The following is a 27,985-nucleotide window of genomic DNA, read 5'->3' as shown; positions in this document are numbered from 1 at the left end:
TTGTTTGAAAGAACACTTTTAAATGCCAAAACTGCAAGTAATGGCAATAAATCATCATCAAAGTTATATCTATTCTTCAGTTCCGATTATCCTGCTTGCGTGAAATCCTTACATCTGCGGTAAAAGTCTTTCACGGCATCCCGTTTCTTATATATTCCTGGTTTCTGAATTGCTTTCAGAACTTCAACTCCTACATTCATTTGGCTGTCAGGAAGGAACTTTCACCTGTTGTTAGGGTCAATGTCAGTCAATTTATTGGATACGATATACTTCCAGTCCATGTACCAAAGCAACTTTTCCTTGTACTCTTCTATCATCTTTTCATGCAAGTCAATAATAACAACTTTACCACTCCGGAAATACTTATTTAAATCTGTAAATTTCTGTAAAATATAGGCCAAAAATAAATAATTTAAAAAATTGTTATTGGGGGATCGGCGAATTTCTTCTGCCGCAACCAGCCCCTCCTCCTGGTATTAAGAATCAGAACAGAGACGCAAAACATTGCAGTGTCCTAAAATTCTCACTGCAACGGCCCGCAAAGATAGTCATCTTATCTGTGATGGATCCAACATTTTATGAATTTTGAAATTCATGCACTTGTCCCTGTCTCTTAGCACTATCTTTAAAATGATTATCAATGTTCCTAGCTAGGTCTTCACAAGGTCTGGGAAGAGATTTAGAAGCTTCGCTGGCACATATGTAAAGCGAGCGACGTATACATTTCTGAAAAATTAGCCCAGAACATTTTTCAGTTATCCGAGTAGCAACAGAGTTTTTGCCCCCATCATAGAATTACAACCATCGGAAACAATTGCCATAATACTGTTTTCGGAAACATTGTACTCAGAAAACAAAACCATTAGACCAGAATAAAGGTTTTCTTTTGTTGCACTTTCGTTTGCCTTATCATTATCACCCTGCTTGCGAATTTCACAAAGATTTAAAAATTTACTTTTAACTTTATTTGTGTCTATATCAAAATATCTAACCACGACACCCGACGTTTTTGTAGACCCTACGTCTATTGACTCGTCAGTAAGAACACTGAATTTTGTTTGTTTCAGTTTTTCTGCAAAGTTCGTTCTTATGGCTCTTTCTTATCACGTTCGTTACGATCTGGGAACATTTAGTGCGACTCATATATATAGCATCTGCGATTTTAGAATCGGCAAAGCAACTCTTAACAACGTTCTCCCCATGATCTACAATACTGAAAGGAAGATTATGTCCTGCCAAGAATCCTGCCAATTTAATTTCAGCAATGAGAGCCTAACTATTTAAAGGCACATCACTTGTAGCTGATTTCATAAATGTACTCAAAATTGTCTGACTTTTAGATGCTACCACCTTCACCTGTTTGACATGATTTTCACTTTTCGAATGTTATTTAACACATTACAATTCAGACACGAAAGTTACGTTACAAATTCTACGTCTATCCCTTTCAGTGTTCTATTCATCAGCGCACAACCAACCTTTAAATTCAAGATTAGTTTCCCAGACTTTTCTATACTTTTGTTTTCGCCTCTTACATTGAAACACGCCCCCCGTAGAATTCTTGAGAGTAGTAGGGTCACTATCACTTTCTTCTGTTACCACTGACTCAATTTTGCACTACTTTACACATTATGACTCGCTCACTGTTCTCAACTAAGCCATCAAGTTAACTGTAATCTTTTTCACTTATGTATGAACACTGTTCAGGGTGCAAAGCAAACAATATGGTGAATTTCTCTGGGGATTCCTCTGGGGAATAACCCAAGTTGATTTGTGCACCTGGAGCGTAATGAACTTACGGAATCCCACGGATGGACGGACTCGCAATGTAGGCTGCTCAATGTATTTGTGAAATAAAATGTCAAAAATTAAATAAACCATAGAATTAAAATAATAAGAAAGATCAAGTCTTAACAATAATAAGCGTTTCAAATCATCGTACAATAGATTTGCGATCCGAAGTGTGGCTCGTACGTTCGTGCAAAATCTTAAATTATCTTACATGTACGATCCACTGTTACCAACTGCAGCACACAACGAAAAAGCCACCAGTAGGTGCACTTTTACGTATTTAAAGCAATGGAGAGAGTGTCACATGCGTTAGACTAAAACAGCCGCTACGGTCGCAGGTTCGAATCCTGCCTCAGGCATGGATGTGTGTGATGTCTTCAGGTTAGTTAGGTTTAAGCAGAAGTTCTGGGGAACAAACGTAGCTTTTGCTCACCTAGCTCAAATTCATCACTTCTAAATCTTCTAAATAATGCACATTTAAACCTGTAATGGGCGTTTCAACAAGTGGTAGCTCACGGTCCTACAGATGTTTGTCCATTACCGCAGTTTAGTGCTTGAATTTTCGCGCGCAAGGACATGATTGGCTAAATTTAACGCTAAATAACTCAGATATGGTGCAACGTATCGAATATTTTTCTTACGAAATATTTCTCAGCACAGTCTCCCCTGCAACTGTCTTAACAAGCTTTTCAGACTGTTCCTGGCCGCCCTGTGTAGGGGCTATCTAGTAATACCTGACGTCAGTTGTAGTTTTTGACTTCATGGTCGGTCATTCTTAACCATCCACACAAAATATAGAGTAGCTCAGTACAAGGTTATGTATTTAAAAAAAATAAAGGAATTACAGGTGAATTTATATACAGTGCACTTCAGATTCTACCATCAGTTTAATGTGCACTATTGCTGTTGATCTCGCCCGAACATTCTAATCGTGTTATAAAAAATGACGGCATACATGGCACTGCTACGTCAGCAACAGCCAAACTTAAGAATGGTATCAATCCAAGTTACTTACATTACCTTCTGCAGTTCATCGTCATTGTTGTAGCACCGACATCACATTTTAAATATCCACCAGCGGTTGTTGCTGCTACTCTTATTTGTACATTGTGCGTTTCAGTTACCTATTCTGAACCTTAAATGTAATACAAAGCATCCGCTGAGCAGCAGTTTTTGAACATTCTTAAAGCAACGTTCTACAGTACGTAGAATTTCCAGCCATGAACAATGCACTCTATTTCTCGTTGAGACTACGGAGTACCTGTACTGTCTCTTCCAATTATTTATTACATGGCATTTTCGCCTTTCCCAACTCTGATAAATGTAATTATTCCACACATCAGCATCATTACACACGTTTATAAAATTATTTTTTCAGCATGCATTTCACACTCCCGTATTTTTTAACCGCATTATGGGAAGGAGAGGAGAAAGGAAAACTCTAACGACCAAGTCTTTCGACTACTATCATCGAAGGAAAAACTTTACCCTTAATAACTGTGAGCTGCTCAAATGTAAATCGATCAAAGTGAATATGATTGCAGCTGAACCGATCTGTTATAATGTCAGTACACACGCTATGTCATTTTCGCTCATTAAAAAAAAAAATCACAAATTACAGTACTGTGGCATTAATAGTGGGATCCCATAGGATTTTGCATATCTGGATATTTTATAGTGACGAAGATATAGGAACGGATTTGGTAAATCGTATCGCAGCAGTATTTATGATATAAGCCTATATTTATTCATCATGTCTGTGTATAAGCGATTTCAGGTACAGTGCAAGTTCAAGCCTTTCTTATGTCCCACTCTTCTGCGATGGGTGATGCTACATCTTCAAACACATTACGTCTCTCAGTACGATGGAACACCTCCAACCTCCCCTCGCCATACACTGACACACATGCATTGAGGTATGGAGTTTCGCATGTTTTTAAATCAGCAGCTACCAAATCGAGCGATCGATCGTATTGGAAAAGATTACGCCACGTTCTTGTCTTAGACTCCTATACATGATCTACACTTTCCTATAATTCTCCCAAAAAGAACTTGAGTCGACCATTCTCCTTCCATAGTAAGTTCATTATTAGTCGCTTGTTCTATTTCATATCGCTTTGCCACTTACGCCCATATATTTAATCAACGTGACTGTAAAGCAGAAGACTGTAGATATCCGGAACTGTCACTAATGTATTTATGGAAGAAAACACACACGAGTATGCTGTAATATTCTATAATGGATTTATTTGAATGTGATCATGTGAAACACCTACTGTATGAGAGCAATTTCAAAATTCCACACGTTCATTTATAATGCTTTCGCGTCGGCGGCTCCACGTATGTCAGTATGTATGATGTGAAATGGGTCAACTGATTTGAGTTGATTCTTGTTGACTCCAGAAATCCTGTTGTGTGCTGTTACCTATGGATATGGGACAAGTTACAATTATAATTTGTAAAATGTTTTAATTAACGCATAATACGAGAAAGACAATAGACGTGGATGTGGGGCAAGATACAGTATTAAGGTATAATTATTCATGATAAGAAAAGAAAACAAAAAACGACTAAAAACTAATGGTATTTAAGAAAACATTTAACTTGGCTATTTTCGACTTAACATTACGAAATATAACATCTGAAGCACTAACCAGCCATAAATTTATGGTACAGAAGAAAATTTTCATCTTGGTATTTTAGACCGGCATTCATAAATTCTTCAACTAAATGCAAGCAGCACTTCTGAAGTAACGTTTTCACTTTTGCTCTGAATCCTTCTCTAGTCGGCTTAAGCTTTCTGACAGCTTGTCGTATGGAAGAACTCCCATGCGCCTTACATTGCTGTTGACTAATTACAGATACTTCACTGAACTGACGGGTCTGGTGATGGTGCAGGTTATTATTTTTCTCAAATATACGTAAATTTCCATAAATGAAAGACGCTTTGGTGACTAAATATAAGGCAGTGCAGGGTACTGAATTCCAGCAATAGATGTTTATCCCATGCTAGTCTGCGAACGTTTTCTAAACATTTGCGAATCGTGTAACTGAGTCGGGCTGTGGGTCCAGCCCAGCATCCCCGAAGTTAGACGTCACAGAAAACACACACATACACACACACACACACACACACACACACACACACACACACATATCTGGGCTGGCCAGCACCGACGGCCCCAGTCGTTAATCCGCTGAGCGGATTAGACATAGGGGCGGCACGCCTCCCTGAATGCTGAAAGTGGCACGCTAACGTGCATGGCTATCCATGAGGATTGGCTTATTAAACTGGCAGTTCGAAGATATTGACACCTGTTAACAACTGTCTTCTTCGAAAATGGAATTATTACAGTCTTATTGCAGTCTGAGTATATTTTGTCAGTCTCATATACACACGAGGTAGAATAGTTTTCAAATGGTTGATCCTACAAACGATCTCAATAACTGTTGGAATTTTATGTACCCTATGTGCACTGTTTCAATTTTTGTCTTTCAGAGATATGAGACTTCCTTATCACAGTATCTTCCATATCATCAACATATACTTCTTCATCTCTTCCCATGATAGAGCTTTCAAGTCTGTTTCCTTTATATAGTACTTCTACCTACCACCTTTCAGCACTTTCTTCTTTACTAACATTTCGCTCGCCATCCTTATTGTTATTCACAGAGCTGAGTCTCTTCTCATCAAAAGTTTATTTAATTTTCCTTTATGCGGCAACTATCTTTCCCATACTCTTGAATGTCTCTATAGCTTTTCTTTTCTCTTTTCGCCATTCCTGCTTAGCTATTTGTACCTGCTGTCAAACACAACTTACAGACATCAGTATTCCCTTTTGCCAGCTGCATTTTTACATGTTTTCCTTCCGTCAATTAATCTCAGTACCTGACGTTTTATCTAAAGGTATAGGGCCAAAACGACTGAACGAGGTGAGGCAGTGGTTACCACACTGGACTCACATTTGGGAGGAAGACGTTTCAAATCAGCGTCCGACCATCGAGATTTCGGTTTTCGGTTATTTACCTAAATAGCTCCAGACAAATGACTGAATAGTTCCTTTGAAAGAGCAAGGCCGTAATCCTTACTCATCCTTAAAAAAAAAGTCAGAGTATTGGGATGTGTAACTGAATGTTATTATCAATTCAGCCCAAACATCCAATATAGCAGAAAACTTATTTCTACTATAGTTCACTAAAAAGGTAGCAGTATGTACTCTCGTTAAAATCTATTTAATACTTGCTTGACAGGGCTGCACTAGAATGAAGATATGGTAATTATCAATACAATTTATAAAAAGTGAAAATAAACTTTTAACTTAACTTTGGCAGTAGTTTGATTCGTGGCACTTGAGATCCTACAGCCAATATAGTGAAACTAAATAACTTTGCGGTCTCGTGGCAGTCTATGATTTAGTCACTGCGACTGAAAGTACTAAGCAGACCCCCGTTAACTGCTTCTATTTCTCCACAAACAGCGACTGCAAAGATGGAACTGCATTCTTGTCAATGTAACTCTCGGGACTGTGTTCCACAGAGTAACTGCAGGAGATGCCGGCAGTATCAGAAGAGGTGAACTGCACGAACTGAATGAGCGTCGGTGGCGGGGTATTGTCTTTTGTCGGCGTTGGCAGAAGAATCTCCGTCTGTGCGAGTACTAGGCGGAGGCAATACGCGCTCTCTGGAAGAAAAACCGCAACACCAAGAAGAAGTTGAGCGACATAAACGAAAGTTGGTAGGCGTGTTTCAGCATCTAAAAGATGATGTCTGTTCAGATTTCGCGTCAGACGCATAAGAGTGGCGCTTGTAGCGTCACTATGAGGCTGCAGATCGAGTTTGCTTTAAATACGCCTTGTAATAGTCGTGAGCGTTAGTTATCTTTGAAAGTGTACATGGTGAGTTGATGTCAGTCAAGAATGCCTTTAAGGCGACGAGACACCATTATCAACAGCTCACTGAGTTCGAAAGAGGTCTTGTAATAGGGCTAAGAGAAGCTAGCACTTCCCTCTGCGATATTGCAGAAAGACTTGGCAGGAAATCAGCCATTGTTCATGATCGCTGGCAGCGATGGTCTCGAGAATGTACGGTCGCAAGAAGACAGCGCGCCGGATGGTCATGTGGCACTACAGATTTTGAAGACCACTGCGTTCAGTGCACGGTTCTGGCGCATCGTACTGCTTCTGCAGCAGCAATTTGAGCAGCAGTTGGCACCACAATGACGTAACGAACTGTTAAAAATCGAATACTTCAGGAGCATCTCCGAGTCGGATGCCCTGTAGCGTGCATTGCTCTGACTCCAATCCGCCGCCATCTGCGACTTCAACAGCGTCAAGCGAGAGCTCACTGGAGGGCAGGGTGGAGGTCTGTTGTGTTTTCTGATGAAAGCTGGTTCTGCCTCGGTATTAGTGACGGCCGTGTGTTGGTTAGGAGGAGGCCAGTTGAGGGCATTTAATTAACCAGTCTGCGTGCTAGACACACTGGACGTGCACCGAAAGTTATCGCCTGGGTTACTATTTCGAATGACAGCAAGAGCACTCTTGTGGTATCCGCACGCACCCTGAATGCAAATTTGTATGTCAATCTGGTGTGCTACCATTCATGAATATTCCAGGGGGTGTTTTCCGGCATCATAATTCTCGCCCACATACTGCTGTTGTAACCCAACATGCACTACAGAGTGCTGATATGTCGCCTTGGCCTGCTCGATCACCAGACCTGTCTCCAACCCAGCACATGTGGGGCATCATCGGACGACGACTCCAGCGTCATCCACAAATAGCATTAACCATCCCTGTATTGAGCGACCATTAACCGTCCCTGTATTGATCGACTAAGCGCAACAAGCAAGAAACTCTATCCCACAAACTGACATCCTGCACCTGTACAACACAATACATGTACATTTCCATGCTTGCATTCTACATTCTAGTGGTTACACCGGTTACTGTTGTACCAGCATTTCACATCTGGAATGACTTATCTTGTACTTACATAAACCTGTGATACTGCAACGTTACTCATTTAAATATGTTATAAAGACAAATGAATTCTCGGAATTTCTTTACATTGATACTTACAGTAAGAGTTTTGCTATTTGGGCAGCAAAAGAACTGAGGACGGTCGAAGTAGAGACGATATAAAATGTAGACTGCCGATGGCAAGGAACGCGTTTCTAGAGAAGAGAAATTTGTTAACATCCAGTGTAGATTTAAGTGTCGGGAAGCCTTTTCTGAAAATGTTTGTTTGGAGTGTAGCCATGCATGGATGTAAAATATGGACAATAAATAGTGTAGACAAGAAGAGAAAAGAAGCTCCTGAAATTTGATGGGTAGATCACATAACTAATGAGGAGGTACTGAATAGAATTGGGAAGAAGAGGAATTTGTGGTACAACCTGACTAGAAGAAGGGATCGGTTGGTAGGACACGTCCTGAGGCGTCAAGGGATCACCAATTTATTACTGGAGGGAAACGTAGAGGGTAAAAATCGTAGAGGGAGACGAAGAGATGAATACACTAAGCAGAATCAGAAGGATGTAGGTTGCCGTAATTACTCGTAGATGAAGAGGCTGGCACACAATAGAGTAGCACGGAGAGCTGCATCAAACCAGTGTTTGGACTGAAGACCACAACGACAACAACGTTTATTATTTTTTGGTGTTGTGATTTTTTTCCGACAGTGTATTTCACTGTTGACAATGCTCTGTCTGGCATCAGGAAAAAAATTACCGGCAGGCGAATACGACGTGCTGATGGACATGCTGCGGAAGATGGGAGGTGTGTGATGCATTTGTGATGGTGGCTTTCGTGGTATTGCTGCGTACCTCTTGCAGTGTACACAACAACGAGCTTGTGCTTTGCCTCTAATGATCTTGTTGTCAACGGGATATTAAACCCTTATCTTTCTTCCTTTTTTGGGCTCATTTCATCTGTCGATGCCTTAACTATTTCATCTCTCAGAGCTACCCATTAACACTAGAACGGCGGAAGGGGTCTAAGTGACCCCTCTCATACGTTTTTCGTTCGTTGTCATGTTCAATTTATTTACTTCGTTAATGAAATTATATGACTTTTTCTAATTTTTTTTCTCCTCCTTCCTGAAGGTATTGTAATATTTACAAAATATTTTAATTTTCTTCGCCATTTCATTTCGTATACCTAGAACAGCGGAAGGGGTCTATTTGACCCCACTGTAATTTCTCTTCTGAATATAAGTAAACTATCCAACAATACAGTGGCAGCGTGAGCAGTAACGTTGAGCACTTGCTCCTCGTTGCTGCAACTTGGCACGTGTGCAGTTCAGTCCGCCACAGCTTATGTTGTGTCACTCAGGCAGTCTTTGTCCGTGAAACACATTTTTGAACATGTATCGTCTGCGTGGACTTTCTGATTAAAAAGTGTTACATCTCTTAGAGAATTCCAAAGTTGAATCGGAAATTGACTTCATTGATGAAGATGATGATTATGTACCTCACACAAGTGAAGATGAAGACACTGTGAACGAGGGGCGATTAGTGGAAGAGGAATATGGCTGGACCGTGTTTTGACTCTCCACGGGTTCCCCTTCCGTATGGTTTGCACTAATGCCATATGAAATAATCACACAAGTAAATGCAGTAAATTGTTCTGATCATCTAAATTTTATAAGAACGATTTAAACAACTAGGTGTTCTCATAGCATTCTCTCACGACTTTTACTAGCTAGAGACGTCTGTCGGTGGCAGCTGGTATCAGCTTCGAAATAACAGAAACAGTTATAAGTACAACGCTAGCAATAAAAATGACTCCACTACTTAAAGCTTGACCTTTCTCTGGTATGCTAAGGAGCACATTATGCGTACTAAAAATTATTTTACCATTTACCCGATGCTGACAAATAATGAAGAGAATTTTAAAAAGAAATTATTCTTTTTTCTTCACTATCTTTAATCGTACAAGAGCTAATGAAAAGAGTTTTATTTTTATTGAAAATGTATTAATAGGATTGATTTAGTTATAAACAGAAACCTCTTACATTAGAGGCACATCGCTGCGAGATAGTGTGAACATTACGCAGGGAATTATGTTTTGTCACTTGCGTACCACAGCTTTTATAAGTTACAGAAACAATATCACGCCAACACCTTCAGCTGCTGTTCAATGTATTCTTTATTGTGCGAGCAGTTTCGGTCGAGACCATTATCCAGCACCTGTTGTATGCACGCTGGAAAATTATAGTAAAAAATACGAAAAATACGTACAGATTTTTGTTAGCAGTATTAGTTACATATACAGGGTGTTACAAAAAGGTACGGCCAAACTTTCAGGAAACATTCCTCACACACAAAGAAAGAAAATATGTTATGTGGACATGTGTCCGGAAACGCTTACTTTCCATGTTAGAGCTCAATTTATTATTTCTCTTCAAATCACATTAATCATGGAATGGAAACACACAGCAACAGAACGTACCGGCGTGACTTCAAACACTTTGTTACAGGAAATGTTCAAAATGTCCTCCGTTACGCGAGGATACATGCATCCACCCTCCGTCGCATGGAATCCCTGATGCGCTGATGCAGCCCTGGAGAATGGCGTATTGTATCACAGCCGCCCACAATACGAGCACGAAGAGTCTCTACATTTGGTACCGGGGTTGCGTAGACAAGAGCTTTCAAATGCCCCCATAAATGAAAGTCAAGAGGGTTGAGGTCAGGAGAGCGTGGAGGCCATGGAGTTGGTCCGCCTCTACCAATCCATCGGTCACCGAATCTGTTGTTGAGAAGCGTACGAACACTTCGACTGAAATGTGCAGGAGCTCCATCATGCATGAACCACATGTTGTGTCGTACTTGTAAATGCACATGTTCTAGCAGCACAGGTAGAGTATCCCGTATGAAATCATGATAACGTGCTCCATTGAGCGTAGGTGGAAGAACATGGGGCCCAATCAAGACATCACCAACAATGCCTGCCCAAACGTTCACAGAAAATCTGTGTTGATGACGTGATTGCACAACTGCGTGCGGATTCTCGTCAGCCCACACATTTTGATTGTGAAAATTTACAATTTGATCACATTGGAATGAAGCCTCATCAGTAAAGAGAACATTTGCACTGAAATGAGGATTGACACATTGTTGGATGAACCATTCGCAGAAGTGTACCCGTGGAGGCCAATCAGCTGCTGATAGTGCCTGCACACGCTGTACATGGTACGGAAACAACTGGTTCTCCCGTAGCACTCTCCATACAGTGACGTTGTCAACGTTACCTTGTACAGCAGCAACTTCTCTGACGCTGACATTAGGGTTATCGTCAACTGAACGTAGAATTGCCGCGTCCATTGCAGGTGTCCTCGTCGTTCTAGGTCTTCCCCAGTCGCGAGTCATAGGCTGGAATGTTCCGTGCTCCCTAAAACGCCAATCAATTGCTTCGAACGTCTTCCTGTCGGGACACCTTCGTCCTGGAGATCTGTCACGATATAAACGTACCGTGCCACGGCTATTGCCCCGTGCCCCGTACCCATTCATCAAATGGGCATCTGCCATCTTCGCATTTGTAAACATTGCACTGACTGCAAAACCACGTTCGTGATGAACACTAACCTATTGATGCTACGTACTGATGTGCTTGATGCTAGTACTGTAGAGCAATGAGTCGCATGTCAACACAAGCACCGAAGTCAACATTACCTTCCTTCAGTTGGGCCAACTGACGGTGAATCGAGGAAGTACAGTACATACTGACGAAACTAAAATGAGCTCTAACATGGAAATTAAGCATTTCCGGACACATGTTCACATAATATCTTTTCTTTATTTGTGTGTGAGGAATGTTTCCTGAAAGTTTGGCCGTACCTTTTTGTAACACCCTGTATACACAAAGCACACTATCAAAAGTATTATATTTATAAATAATATTTAATCCTGCAGAGACAGGTGCATGGAAGTTTACTTATGGGCAACTATGCATGGAATGCACTAAATAAAACGGTAAAGAAGCATTAGCAATCAATAAGTAAAACATAGATAATCTGTAAATGGCATAGATTTAGTTCTAATCAATTAGTCCTCATGACTAGCATTATCTTTGTTGCAAGATATCACGGAAATTTCCAAAATATTTTTGTTGTTTTCCGGTTCGAGTTCATCATTCAAAATGGAATTTCGTTCTTCAGCACAATATGCAAAAAATTCTATCTCTGCCACGAGATCCATACATCCACCTTTCTCTGCTTTATGTAGAATAATGAAGCTATTTTCATTTTATCTTATACACGCTTTTCATTTCATCTCTTAAATGCGTCGCAAATATTGATGGATTGCATTTGTCGGTGTTATAATGTTATTTGTTTCGTGCACATATTGTTCTTCCGGTTTGTCCTTTGTAATTCACATAAACTTCTGCTCTTCGATTTTAACGGTTATTTAATATTAGTGACTCAATCTACTGTCGCAGCTAACGTCTCGACCTAACTAAATACTAGTACACACTGCATTCTGTAATTTGTAATCTGCCAAGCAGCATTACGAGAAGTAGAACTTAGCTGGTTCATAAATAGGCCAAGACTGACACATGTTTAGGCATCAAATTCTAACAGCTTACTTTTTTTGTTTGCAGAACTCAAATTTTGACTTTCAAATGACGAAGATATATAGGGTACGTGAGGGTAAAGCAGAGAGTGAGATAAAATCCCGTTATCTTTTGTTGCTATATTATAAATTACTCTACAATTAATAATATTAGAGAAGGAAAGTTGCTACTCACCATATAGCGGAGATGCTGAATCGCGATAGGCACAACAAAAAGAGTCACACAATTATAGCTTTCCGCCATTATGGCCTTTGTCTGCAATAGACACACAAACACACACACACACACACACACACACACACACACAAGCAAACGCAACTTGCACACACGTCTGCAGTCTCAGATAACTGTGAGATGGTGCAGAAGCTAGCATACTAGATTCGCACTCGGGAGGACGACGGTTCAGATCCGCGTACGGCTCTTTTAAGTTTTCCGTGATTTTACCAAATCGCTTCAGGAAAATGCCGGGTTTCTTCTTTTGAAAGAATACCGTCCATTTTCTTCCCCATCCTTGAAACATTCTGAGCGCGTGCTCTATCTCTGAGACCTCAACGTCGATGGGACGTTAAACCGTAATCTTCCTTTCGTCTTTCTTTCTTAGCATCTCAAACCGAGCTCTGAGGCCACATCTTGGTTTTGTAAATAGCCGTGAAATAGAGCTGGCGCTGCGTCCCGTTTATTTAGTGAAACACAAAACATGAAAGCAGACATACTTCGCTCTCAGACGTGAAATACAATACTGCTACTTGTGTTTTGTGAATACAGCTGCACATGAAACAGTAAAAACCTGCAAAGAGAAAGAAAAAAGAGTGGTCTCCAAAACTTGTCATGTGCAAAAAAATCTGTTTCATAGGTTCAAACCATATGGAAAAATGTGTTTATTGGTCTCGGTAGTTTCTGTGAGTCCGGTAATTATTGATAAGCTTCCACCCAATGTGGTAACGATGACCAGAGATGAGACACTCTTCCGGGGTGTTAGGGGGTAACTAGCCACATCACATTGTACTGTTGTAACAGCAGTTAGGACATCCAGTTGCTATTGCACTATTTTGTTGGTGGTAATAATAATAGTAAACGGCAGAGACACTGAAAATTATTATTCCTTTTTCACACAGAAGATGCAGTAAACTGGACCACATCGCTTTGCATGGTTTCTCCCGTAGCATACAAAAATACCTTTCCGGTCATGGGCTCCTACTCGAGCCACTACCTGTCCAGAGCACCTTACACGTCCTTGGTTTTGGAAGAGGAAGTTTAGAAACGTCGTGTACAAAGAACTTCGATTTCTGGTCCACGTGGAGGAAAGTGCATTTCGTTTACAGTTTTACTGTTCAGTTGCATAGTGACTGCGATTCGAAAATAGTGACTGTATCTTTCAAGGAGGCAGTTCATTTACATCTTGCACACCTACCGTCTGGCACTTGAGGTGGTACCAGCCACGCAGAGGCGCTCAAAGCGTCAGGTATTCACACCGAAAGCGTCTTTCCGAAGGCCACGTAGTAATAGTCTGTGCCATAAAAATATGGGCTACGTATCGAAAGATATGGATGATACCAAATTCACTGTGGAGTTGAGCTTACTAAAGCTGCAAAATTACCCTGCTCCTCACACTGGTGGTTCATAAAATATTACAAACCGCAGTTTACACGAATGGAGAGCAACTGACAGAGGAAAATTTGGTGAATGGAGACTTTTGGAAAACCAGTGACGGAAGAAGTGTATTCTGTACTGAAGGGTTCATCTTGTCACCACAACGACGGTAGAGTGGGCGTTACAAGCCGTATTGAAGCCACAGAAACAGCAGACTCGATCACATCCGCAGTAAAGGCAAAGGAAGAAAGTTGTAGGTCATCTTTTTAACACTGAAATGGAAGAATACAGACATAGGTGCGTTGAAGTTTTATGGGCAAAGAGTAACTACAGTAACACGCCGATAGATAAAAGGTAGTTGGTAAGACCAAGAAAGTTGCTCTGGAAGAGGCGCGCAGGTCCAATTCGCAAAGTGGGTGCAGCTTCTACGTGATTGTCAAGCACCTATTATTTCAGTTTGGGTTGTAAGATAATTTCACTATTTATTAAATTCTTTACATCAGTGGGTAATTGGTCAAAGATTGTTACGTCTTAACACATCGCTCATTTCTGGGACGCAGTAAGGCTGAGTAAAGGATACCGTAAACCACTTCCCTTTGTGGTCATACTGATTTCGGTTATATCGTCCCCTTTATTGTCCTACAGAACTATGCTCGGTCCTGTCGCATCGCTATCGACGAGAAGGGGAAAAAGCCCTGTCTTCTAAAAAAGAAATAGAAATTTGCCAATTTTATTGATCTTTATTTTTCAGTTCTGTGACAATTGTTGGTATTTCTTTGGAGTAAAGCTAAAGCGTTACCTTTTATTTTTTGTATAACTGATTTTCAGAATGATTCACATAAAAAAAACTTTACTCGGACAGGACAGAAAGTCCTGCGGTACAGACGGGCCGCCGTGTCATCCTCAGTCCATAGGTCTGACTGGATGCGGATGTGGAGGGGCATGTGGTCAACGCACCACTCTCCCGGCCGTATGTCAGTTTAAGAGACCAGAGCCGCTACTTCTCAATCACGTAGCTCCTCAGTTTGCCTCACAAGGGCTGAGTGCATCCCGCTTGCCAACTGCGCTCGGCAGACCGGATGCTCACCCATCCTAGTGCTAGCCCAGCCCAAAAGCGCTCAACTTCGGTGATCTGACGGGAACCGTTGTTACCAATGCGGCTAGGTCGTTGGCCGATTCTGCATAAAGACAATTTTTTCTTCAATCTCTTTGATAAAACATTTTACTAGAGTGTTACTTGTTAAGAATCCAACGAACACTTTAATGACCATGGTGGACATATGTTCAAAAATGGTTCAAATGACTCTAAGCACTATTGGACTTAACATCTGAGGTCACCTGTCCCCTGGACTTAGAACTACTTAACCCTAACAAATCTAAGGACATCACACACAGCCATGCCCGAGGCAGGATACGAACCTGCGACCGTAGCAGCAGCGCGGTTTCGGACGAAAGCGCCTAGAACTGCTCGGCCATAGCGGCCGGCCTGCACATTTGTTTGAGTAAATTACTAAATTCGTAACTCTGATAATAAATGATAGATGTCTCTGCGAGTCTTCTTCCCGCCTCCTTACTTTGTCTTCAGTCTGAGCTTGTACTGTCAACTTGTAAGCGTACCTGTCTATAACTGTTAGCAAGGGCGCGCTTAATAGGGCCAAGGAGGGGGGTGCGTGGGGTGGATGTGAGACGCTCCGTTCCTAGCTCTCAGCGAAAGGAAAAAATATGGTGTATTCAACTTTTTTCAGGAAAATGGTTTAAAAGTAGGTATTATGCAGGTTTTTAACAGGTTACATACTAGAACCTTTATATGGCTACTTACAAGTCGCCATTCGTCTTCCAACGTATTAAGTATACTGCATACTCCAAGGTAAGGCCTCCCCCCCCCCCACCCACTCCCACCCTAACCTCTACAAACTATCGTATGGGCGCCCTTCACTGTGGGCTCGATAATTACCTTAGCAGCCTTATTTAGCCATGTTAACTATTTTAAACGTGATCGCTACCCTATCTCCTTGTCATACAAATGAGTTTTGAATGTATTTTTCAGCGACAAAATACGAGAGGTCGCAGGCGGATTAGTCGGCGGTGAGATGCAGAGAACTTCTTGTGTTCTTTCGTTAACTGCTTCTTTAGCGTAAGCTAGAACCTCCGAGAGATATTTACACCGATGATATTTACACCGATCATTTTCATTAACTTGCGCAATATGTTTTTGTAAGTATTGTACGGGATTAATCGGTCACCACCCGTCGGACAATGACGTCAACCAACCTACTTACTGGCTTGATGCGTCGGGATATATTAAACAGGATTTGGATGACGGGTGGAAACAAGCAAAGAGGAAAATTTAATGAAACCCGGATTTTTACCGCGCCGCACTGTGCTCTTAAAAAGAAATCGATCATTAATGTGGCTCACCTTCTGATTGAGACAATTAACTTACGTAAAATTCATATATCACATTCTGAGGTTGGCCTATGAGAAATTTTCAGTTAAGTATCTCACTGTGACTCAGAATGAAACGCTATTAAGCGAAGTCCAGGACTGCTGATTGCAGCGACTCAAGTGATGTCAGACGGCCTATGAATATCGCCACACAGGGGACATAAAAACAAATAGTTTCAAAGATGAATACGAAATGTGATTCAAATTACATATGTTAATTAGTTTAGTTACTGGTATGTCCAAAACGTATGACTGCGATCTCTCGCCGTTATGTCGGACGAGACACTTCTACACTTTTAGCACAACTTTTTAGTAAAAACTGTAGCGACAAAGTAACCATTTGCATGACTGTCCTTAGCGACTTTTTGTAATTTTTGCTTACCGGTATAGCGAGTTATACTTAACTTCATTCAGTATTTTTCTTCAGTCTCTTTTTTTCTCTCTCTCCCTCTAAAAACCACACACCACATTGCTTCATACTCACAAATTATTCTACAAAGTAGATTACAATAGATTATAAGTGGTTGTCATGAAGCTTTTGTTTAAGTTTGGATTATAAGTTAATTTTACCATCTATTAAATTACGTCACTGGGTAGGCGGTCAGAGATTTTTATTGCTTAATAACTCGTTCATTTCTGTGACACACTAAGGCTGACTAAGAGACAGCACAAATCATTCCTAGTGTAACATCCCACCCCTCACTTATCTGGTTTTGGCGTGTGTTCACCCCAGCTAATTGACTAACAGATCAACAGAGAGTGCAAAACTGCCGCAATATCAGATAACGCAAAGAAAATAATAAGGCCCTGTGATCCCTGATTGAACTGCGGTGGCAGTGTTGACATTCATTGATTCAGAATTAATCACTTTTAATAAAAAAGGGGTGAACACTGATGTTATATTCAGCTATTGGACACCAGATGTAAATGTTGAACATAAAATTAATTAAGAAAGTGACTTGGGATTTCAACTACTTGATTGAAAACAGATGCAGTCGATTAGCACAAATTTATTTTAACTCCCGACCTTCAATCATCACATTACGAAACTCTCCTATTAGGCAGTCGTAATAAATTGCGTTTACCTGGAGTAAAGCGCGATAAATCAAAATTAATTCCTATCGACTGGCCCAGTCGTATTGCGAAGTGCGAGAAGAATTCCCCAATACACGGCCCATGAAACCATCGTGGAAACTTTGCCGACGTGATCCAACAAATTAATCAGCCGGAGCGGGTGCAATAACACCGAATTCAGCGTGGCGGGGCGTCGTCGTTGTGAGGACATCGGCCGGCCTCGTGGTGCTGCAAGGCTGCGCTCGTCTATTCACTCCTAGCTATCTTGCTCAGTACATAGCTGAACCAAAACTTTCTATCTCCAAGCTCAATCGTTCCATTTGCTAAGTCTTAAACTGCAGAGATGCTCGTTCTTTCTTAGGAAAGCTGATTAAAGAACGCCACGTCCTCACTCTAGGCAAGCCGGGAACGGAAGACCTCTACAGGGACTTCTGCCAGTCCACTCTTCGCCTCGGTTTCCTCTCCACCAAAATCACTTACGCCAATTGGAGAACAAGTCGCGTTAATTATGCGTCGCTTCCCAGCGCTGACCAATGCCTGCTCTGGGAAGTGAACAAATTCCCACAAAATTTCCCTTCCTCTCAACTTCTGCTATTTATCTCCTCCCAGGCGACCCGTCAAGGTTAGCGTCTGTACAAAACACCAATTTTTCCGGAATTCTGACTCCCAGGAGAGTACTTCAAAGTCCTTGGTCCTACGTTCCCATTGGAGGCCGGTGTATTTCATTCTGTCGCTCTTCACCTGATTTACTTCAGACTCTGCGGACCGTGAATTCAGCGTGAAGTTGCGATAGTCACGAATATGCATATTTTGGCCTCTGTTGACCGCTCCACCGTAGCTTTGCGCAGCTTTCTCGCATGTTTCACTGAAAACGGGACGAGAGACATTTATCAACCGGCACACAAGTTCTCCGTCTGCTTCCCAGTACACCAGCATGGGGTCAACCACCCACTCACTGTCACTCATCTTAAGGCAGCTGGAGGCCGCGCCCCATTACTGCTTTCTCAGAGCTTGAGCCGCCCTAAGCTGCCTATTGTCACTTCCCTTCGCCGCTCCCCAGCTGGCCACGTTCAACTCTGAACACTTCCCTGGGATAAACTAGCCTCCAGTAAATTGACGCGTTTCCAGAAAGTTTTCATGTCGTGTGAATTACTTTAAAACCATCACCTGACATTAATTATTCCAATACGTCCATACTATACCCTCTACAAGGTGCATTGTGCCTTGTCAGTCATTTCTGTTCAGCCCCACTGTTCACTCAACGTGAGTTCGGTGATCTTTAATGACTTCATGTAAGGGGCATAGTTCTTGCCATCTTACACTAGATCAATGTTATATCTATGAATGTTACTTTTGTTTTTGAAATGAGGGTGTATGTTGACTACAGATTTCATTCTGGGCTCTTGTTAGCACGTTCAACTGTTTAAAGAGCTGTCTACTACCGTTATAGAGTGAGCACTACATATTATCATTATTAAACGCTTGTGTGCAACGAACACTATCGACCTCAGTGATGAATTAGCCCAGAATACGATGTCATTAGACATTAGCGAAGTAAATTAGGAAATTTAAGTCACCTTTTTGACATTTTCATCTCCAATATCTGATATTATCTGCAACTCAGAAGCTGCACAGTTTCGACGTTTAAGAAGATCTGTAGCATGTGATTTCCAGTTCAGTTTCTTATCAATATAAACACCTAAGTATTTTGTTCACTTATTGATACACTCTCAGTTATTATTCATACTGGTGTGGTCAGGCTTCCTGCAGCATGTAATTAGGTGTACTGTGTTTAATCGAAGTTCAATGAACTAGTTATTAATTTTCAAGAAAATTTTTACATTTTCATGTGCTGAAACTTTTCAGTTACTATTGATTACAATACTTGTATCGTCAGCAAAGAAAGTTATTTCAGATTCTTGGATACACTGATAAGCCAAAAGTTATGACCACTGCCCACCGCGGGATTGGATGCCGTCTGGTGACATTTCAGGCACGTGACGCGCTGTGAAACGTATGTAAGCGCAGCAGAGACGGGTGTGGGATCACCCTAGCGAAGATATGGACCGTAAATGGGGCAATCCTCTGAGATAAGCGAGTTTGCCAAAGGACAAATTATTGTTACGCAAAGCCTGCGAACGAGTATCTCGAATACGGCGAAAGTGGTCGAGTGTTCACCTACTGCTGTCTTGAGCATCTACGGGAAGAGGTTTTTACCGTGCTACAGTGGTTTGAGGTGCATTTTAGTGAATTCACGTTGATGTCTCGCCTTCCAAATTCGCCTGATGTAAATTCTATGGAACCCGTCTGGGTCACTATCGGGCGCCATCACCGCGTACGCAAATCAGCGGCCCGTTATTTACGTGAATTACGTGACCTGTGCGTAGGCGTTTAAAGTCACATACCTCCAACAAACTGTCGAATCCGTAATATGCAGAATTAGTGATGTATTTCTTTGCAAAGACAGACAAACTAAATATGTATGTGGTTATAATGTTTTCGCACATCAGCGAATATGATGGCAGGTGATTTGTATATAAAAAGAATAAGAGTGTACCTAACAGCTATGAAGACGTTGTTTCGTTGCGTTCACTTCCTCAGGTTATTAATGCGACAATCTGCAACCATTTAGTTAAAAACGTGGCGCCACGATTCAGTAGTCCTTTCTGAACTTTCACTTTACGTGATTCGATGAAAAGTTATGTGGGACTGACGAACGTTGCGTATCGACGGCTGTCAGCGAAGCAGCTGAGGACCGTTCCTCATCAAAGAACGGCCAATGGCAACATGAGTAGTTTAGGACTTATAAGGGTGACTTGCATTATTGTTGTTACTTATCAGCCACGTGTCAACAACGTCTGAACACATTTCCTACTTATTTTCAGGCATAGTGCCACGATCCGTAGGTAGGTCAGCGATCAATAAAAGATTTTGTACAGAACCTTTCTTGCTATTCTGTTTGAAGAACACGAGTAACAAATCTGCTAAAACATTGCTTCAATAGGACCCTGTCACTTGACTGTTAACCTTATAAGATTTCGTTAACAGCAAATCATGATTTACTGATTTTTCCACGTCCTCAGAAAGATTCCTTTAGGCTATCGAATGCAGATTCCAATGTAACAATATAAATCCGGATTGTCATCATTTTGCTGCATATAGACTGAAACCTTCCCGTCTCCTCTATATCTCCTTTGTTACGCAACCTTCCCTTCTACAATAAGCTATGAAACCTTTCCTTAGGATTTCTATCTCTTGCTTAATAATAACAAATGAAATCTTCCCTTTGAAATTTATTCTCTTTATCAATCTTCGCATACAAATGTAATTGCTGCTTATTAACAGTGATTTTCTGATTATTTCGACGAAACATAGAATGTGTCGTCGTCGTGGCCCCCAGTCGTTAACTGCAATAACCCAACACTGTTCCTCACCTTTTTTATTGTTACTGGATCGCCATCTGACTGCTACACTGAACTGCGACATGAATGTACTTACTGTTTTACTATACTCTATTAGCTGCTGGTGGGCTGTCATAATAAGTGGCTGTATTTATTACCAAAGCTGACGTTATTCTTTAATAGCAAAGCTGACGTTATTCTTTAATTAATTTGACTGAAGTTACGTAATTCATAGTTAAACTTTTTCTTGACAACAATAAAATTTTGCAAAGTTTTACATTGATGGTTCTTGGGATAGATTATAATCAGTAATGCAATATTGCTGGCAAAAATTAATTATATTCTGAATGAAATGATTTTACAAACGTTCAAATGGGACTTACATTTTACAATAATCTTACAACTAGCATTCCGCAAACATACCTTCAGCAGTCTTGAGTTTCTCAAAAAAAATAATTCAATACTATTAGTTCCTCTTGAGATAATAGTTAGCTGATGTCTCTGTACATCCGTTTATAACCTCTTGTAAATCATAGCTGGTGGCTGGCAGACACACCGCTCCTCTCAACCTCTCGCTTCAGACCTGCTACCGCCTCCCTTCACATCTCGCTTACTACTGACTTCCTACGAACGCTTAAGTGCTGTCAATGTTGTCAACAATGCTTTCTGGTACAGACAATCCCTGCTACCATTACAAAATACATCAATGCGCGGTCTTTCCCGCTTGTTTCTTAAAATGTATCCATACGCGGTCTCTCCCGACCTTTTTTAAAATTATATCAATGTGTGGTCTTTCCTGCCAACAATACTTTGGTGCAGACATTCCCTGCTACCACAATTATTTCCAACATAACAAATATTAATTATTCCTACTTAATCCTATTAGCGAAATATAAACATCTTTCATAAATTGAGGTTTGACAATAGAAATATACACGTCTTACAAGACTTATGGCTGATTTCAGTATCCTCGTAGTTCTGCTGTACTTTGTTCTTGATTATTATATTATTGACAATCCTACCACAACGAACAGAAACATCTGCAGAGAGAACTAGCTTTTTGTTTATTTATTTGGAGTTCAACAGTGTCACACTAGGTATCTGTTATAGACCATCATCCCGTAGTAGTTTTGTATCTAACCTTTCTTACGGGCTCTTGTGTGCGATTGTATTGTAGAGTTTATAAAACTATGAAAACACCTGACAGAGTTCTTTTAGGAAACCACTTATTCATCAAAAATGGACAGGCTAATATTAAGTGTTTTGAATCTGCAGGGTAAATAGCCTAAAATTTAACTATATCACCCTAGTCGTTTTTGAGATTATCTTTTCGGGTGTATTCAGAGTGTCATCTTGCGCAACTATTATTACAGATTTAAAATGCTCGTTCGTTTTTCTTCTTTCTCGTCACTTGTGAGACCCCCTTTACAGCCTGATACAGAGATTAGAGGTAGAATCTTCTCTTCACAACCACCATCATCGTAGTGATTATATTTATTATTATTTATTATGTTAAAGCCTCTCACCGTCTCAAGACGATAGGAAAATCGTCAGAGTGGATTACTCTGTATCTTATAATTACATCATTAGCTGGAATGCAAATCCTTCACTACACAAAGTAATTACAGAGAAATCGTTGTAAACACCGAGGTTTTTATAATAGGGGGATGAAGAAACATGCCCTCTGTTGCGACAATGTCGAGGTTCCCACCAAAACAAGAAAGGATAATCGGAGACTGCCCTTCGTGAACATGATCCTCTGACTCAATAAAGTGTTCTGCAGGAGGCGAAGTCCGTCGTCCAGCTCGGTCCAAGGACAGAATTCTGGTATTCGCTGGATATAACATGCCAGATGCGGACGCACGGTACTAGTACTGGGATCTGCAGGAGATTTAGGCACCATTGTGTGCTGTGTAATCTCCTTGAGTAAACTACGGCGCATACGCGTTCTTGCGATTTCAGCGCTGCTGCCGTAAATCATTCAAATCCAACAGTCTCACGCTGTCACAGAGGGAACACGTTTCCTTGAAAATAGAAAATGAGGTTTATTGACCGTTGACATACACTGCTATATGTGGCACGAAGTCAGTCAGAGTGGAACTTGCTTGGATGAAGGCTAGCCCATTTCATTTTTTTCAGTGGTGTAAAATGTACAGTTACATGATTATGGTAAATCGAATAATTGTCAAACTGCCTAAGGCGAGATCTATAATACCGATCAATAGTTTTTAAGTTTTAAAAAATAAACAGCCAGTGCTTTCTGTGACACCTACTAATCTTTTACTGGTTTGCTTGCATAGCCTAAAGCAGTAACTATCTAGAACAAATAGTTTGGAACCCCATTCATGATGAAAACATGTTAGATCTTATGGAACAAAAACAGGCCAGACCTCCTTGAAGATGTCCGCATTGAAACTTCTATCACCAAATAATCGTAAGTGGTGATTATACAACAACGATGAGCAAAGCAGAGAGACAACGAAAACAAATAGACTACTTTACATGTTGAGTAGACTATATATAGAGGCAGTAATGTAGGCTAATATCTCAAACAGAAACTTGAAACAATAAACTCTGGACGGGAGAATCTCGGAGAACTGTGGCTCAAATTTAGAAAGCACTGGAAAGATACGTACCTATCTTAGAACAGTTACTTATGGAGGAGCCATCTGTGGCATGCACACTCTGTACAGAAACTTACAAAGAAACAGCGACTACAGTGCACTAGGCATACACCAGAGTTGAGGGCTATATATAGACAGTGGTTGATCAAAGCATTTGACTGTGTAAAGGGCAAAGTAGATTTCAACGATTAGCATAGCATTACCATATTCACAAAACCCAGAGGCACCAAAGACGGTGTCAACATGCTCAAGAATGACGCAGGAATTGAAATTAGTGGTATCAAAGCTAAATCAGAAATGCTGAACTGCTTTCAAATGTTCCTTTACAGAGGAAAATGCAGGAGTAGTGCTCCAGTGTAAATCTCGCACCACTGTAGAAATGAATGATAAGGTCTGTAGATATTAGTAGCATTGAGAAACATCGGAAATCGTTAAAAACGAACACAGCCGAAATACCCTATGGAATCCCTACCAGGTACTATAAATAATTTGCGACTGAGTTAGTCCATCCCTTAACCATAATACACCGTAAACCCCATGAACATAAACTGTTACCCAGTAGCTGGAAGAAAGCGCAGGTCACAATGTCAGATCTATGAACAAAGAATGGTAGCAGAAGCAATATACAGAGCTATCATCCAATATTGTCGACTTTCATTTGCTATAGAATTTTTGAAGATGTTCTCAGCCCCAACCTAATGGGTATTTCAAACGATGTCCTTCTCCATGCCAACCAGCCTGACATTCTAAAATATCGGTCTTGCGAAATTCAGATCGTGCTTTTTCTTACATAATTTGGTATTTTGAAAGCCATGGGTCAAGGGTGTCAGGAAAGTGCTGTATTTCTCGACCCACGAAAAGTCTTGACTCAGTACTGCACCAACGTTAATTAACGAAAGCGTGAGCATATCGGGCGTTAACTAAATTTGTAACACACTTCGAGGATTTATAGTCAGGGAGGACGCAGTAAGTTGATAATGATGACTTCGTAGAGATCTCAGACTAGGGATGGGGAAAAAAAGACCGTTTTAAACCGATACCACTGCTTCAGTTCTGAATACCCGGTGTTTTTCGGAATTTCTTTGGTCTCGCTTATAGCAGTTGTTTTTTTTTAGATTTTACTAATAAACGAGTAATAAAACCGAAAGACAGTATCAATTACTACAGCAGCAGTGCTAATTTTTTCGGTTTTAAATAAGCCTTTTTTATAAAAAGAAGTAATTTTTAATCGTAAAATTTCCATTAGTTTAAAATATTGCGCCATTATAGAAAATGGGAGAAGCGATCAGTGCTATTTTAATAACAGTGCCAACGGAAACGAGCTACAAATACATGTCGTAAGAATTGGTACAATACTGCTGAGACGATGATGTCCCTCTTGCGTGTTTCGTAGCTTCAGGTACGTGTGTACGTGTAGCAATAGTTGACAACTGTAGCGGCATGTCCCTACACGTAGGGACTTCTGGCATTTTTCCAAAATGTAGATACGGATTTCCGGTCCCTCTGTAAAACGTAGGGACTTTCTGAGCAAGAAATAAAAATTACAAATTAAGATATTAAAAAACAAGAAGTTGTCAAACTGTACAAATTTTAAACATTGTATACATCTGTCATCATTCCGTACGAAAAGGTGGTTCTAAGATTCTACCTCAGGGTCGAGACGAAATGCAGAAGGTAAGTATCTTAGTCACTGTCTGGAGATGGTACGTGACGGGCGAAATACTGAGGTGTTTGTTGCTTAGCTCTTCTCATGCTGATGAGGCGCTTCCACCTGAGTTAGAAAATTTCGCGCGGAAGTAACATAGATTCAGATATGCGCATTAGGAAACATCAGTTTCAAATGCGGTATTTACTTGTAGCAAAGAACATAAATTAAACTAAAGTTGGTGCAGTACAACGCAATGATTAGAAAAATGCCACCGTTGAGTTAACCCTGGCCCTAGGAACAATCGTCAATGTACGACAATCAACACGAAGAGCTCCGAATGGGGTCGACATGCGACGTCCGAAATCATGAGGCCATCACGCAGTTTTTAGCGCGTCCACTGTCATCTCTGCATCACTCTGTGCCGTTTCAATTACAGCAAGTGTTCGGTAAGAACCACGAGCTGCGAAAGTAATTAGAACTGCGGAACATCGAGAATCTTGGCAGTGGAACTGGTTTCAACGTTTACCCTGCGCCTGTTTTGTTTTACCATTATAAAAAAAAGGTTAGCTTCCTGGCGCAATTTTTTTTCTTCAAAAATGCGTTTTGGGGTTTCACAATAATCTGAAGATTGGGGCTTTCTGAAATAACGAAACTATGCATTGAAGAAATAAAAATTTGCATCGGGAAACTAACTTTATTTCTTTGTATAGTTCGGACCATCAATTCCTCATCGCACCCCTACCTGTATCCCTACACTTCGAAAATACCTGGTGGCCGACAGCCTTAGATAAAGGGAGCAAACAAAGAAATTAAAAAAAATTAAAAATAAAAATTAAAAACGATTCTTTTCTTTTCAGACACCGCCAGTGGAGAATAAGTGGAAATAGTGCGTCATTTGCAAAAGAAAAACTTTATTTTACTGCCTCTGTGGCATTCTTAGTAGAAAGCACGAAATGTACTGCCACATATGCCGTAGAGACTGATAGTAGTAAGCTTCCGAAGTAACAATGTGAACATTGAGTTTGAGAACAGTGACCGTGCAGAGTACAAAATCGTAAATAGAGGGGAAATGTTACTACCCAGTAAGTGATTACCTTTTTTTTTTGTCGTCAGTCTAGAATTTGTTGCGCCCGTAGGGACTTTCAAGGTGAACGTAGGTACTTTTCACACGTCGTGTAGGGATGCGGTCGAAAATGAGTTGCCCCCATTTGTTTTACACAGTAGTCCCTCGCTGTTGTCGCCGGATATCCGTTTTACTGCAGAACGGCACCAACCTTAGTCTGGAAATACTTTTATAAAGTGACATATCAACGAAGTTTAATGCTTAATTTTTGTAAAAGATTAAAGATTAGGCTACCGCTTCTATGAAATAATAAAAGAGGAAGAAAATTATGGTACCAGCAATAAACTAAAAGTTTAACAATAACTCAAAGCATAAATACAACAGAAAAAGAAAATAGCTCATCTGCTGCCTGTGTCTTCATTATATGTCTGTATCTGCTTGTATCCCTTGAACATGGACAAATTAACAAGAAAAATCGTTATTCAATATCAGTTTTCACCATTTGGCACTGACTATTGGTAATGGCCAAACAGTGGCATGATCCTCGATTACAACATGATCTTTGAACAGAATTTCATAAAATTATAATCAGTAAGAGAATTCCGGTGATTTTTTGGTTACTTACCACTTACCACATTTCTAGAAAAGCAGCGAACAGTGGACACCCAAATTTTCCGTTTATTTGGCTATTTAATATTTTGATTCCATTTATCTTGAAACTGAAATAGTCAAAACTGTTTAATCTTTGTACGATTTCCACGTTTATCACAAATAAAAATAGGAATAGAACATCGGAAATCGGTTAGTTCAGAAACAGGTTATTTCTAGCGGTTTTAACAGCTTACAAACACCCGCAAGCAACATTTTTTACGGATAAGAAATGGAGTGATTATATAGGCTCAATGGTAGATAAATCACGTGGTAGACAATGGTTCATTGCTACGAGACTGGCGTTAACAGTCTACGATGGCCTATTACCCCGAAAGTCGGTTCATAACGAACTATTAAGTAAATAACATTGTGGAACATTACCACTGCGTCATCAGGTTTTTAATATGTCTATATTTCTCCAAAAACTGACGAAATATTCCACAAAACAGCTATTTCTAAAACGCTGCGTATTTCCTAACCTACTATACCAATTTTAAAACTATAGAGTAAACCACCGTCCACGCCATGGTATTTAGTCTTTGAGCCCTGTTTTAGATTCTTTGGTGCCCAAGAACAGGATATCTCGCAACAGCAAAATCTACAGGACGGAAATCGTCTTAGCCAGCACGATACTTAATTGTTTCCATCCTCCACGGTAGAAGAACCTTGTTTTGAACATTTTGGTGCACAGGATATAAGAGAAACAAAATCTTCAGGACAAGTTAAAATATTTGGGCAAGCTCTTTAGAAGAAATGGGTATAGGTTCTACGAAATCTACTCTGTACTTAAAATGGAAACAGAAATTTGACATTACCACTTGAGATCAATGTAGTGTCTCCTGTGTCTCAGGTGTATCCAGGGAGATCAGGATAACATAAAGGAAGTATGGAGTGAAATCAATGTTCCAACAAAGTCCCAAAGATAAATAAGCCAAATCTAAAGATCACCACGATCAAATAGTCCTTAGGGATGTGTAACACACCTTGTGAACAATGTGTTACCACATAGCTATGTAAGATAAAACGTTCGCGGTATTAAGGAATGATATGGGAAGCATCCCTATCGTGTAACGTACAGGCGCTTAGGAAGGCTCCTGTGACACGTAATACTGACTGGCAGTGCT

The sequence above is a fragment of the Schistocerca cancellata genome, chromosome 2 (assembly GCF_023864275.1).
Source record: "Schistocerca cancellata isolate TAMUIC-IGC-003103 chromosome 2, iqSchCanc2.1, whole genome shotgun sequence".
Taxonomy (NCBI): Eukaryota; Metazoa; Arthropoda; class Insecta; order Orthoptera; family Acrididae; genus Schistocerca; species Schistocerca cancellata.
This window is presented reverse-complemented; position numbering follows the sequence as displayed.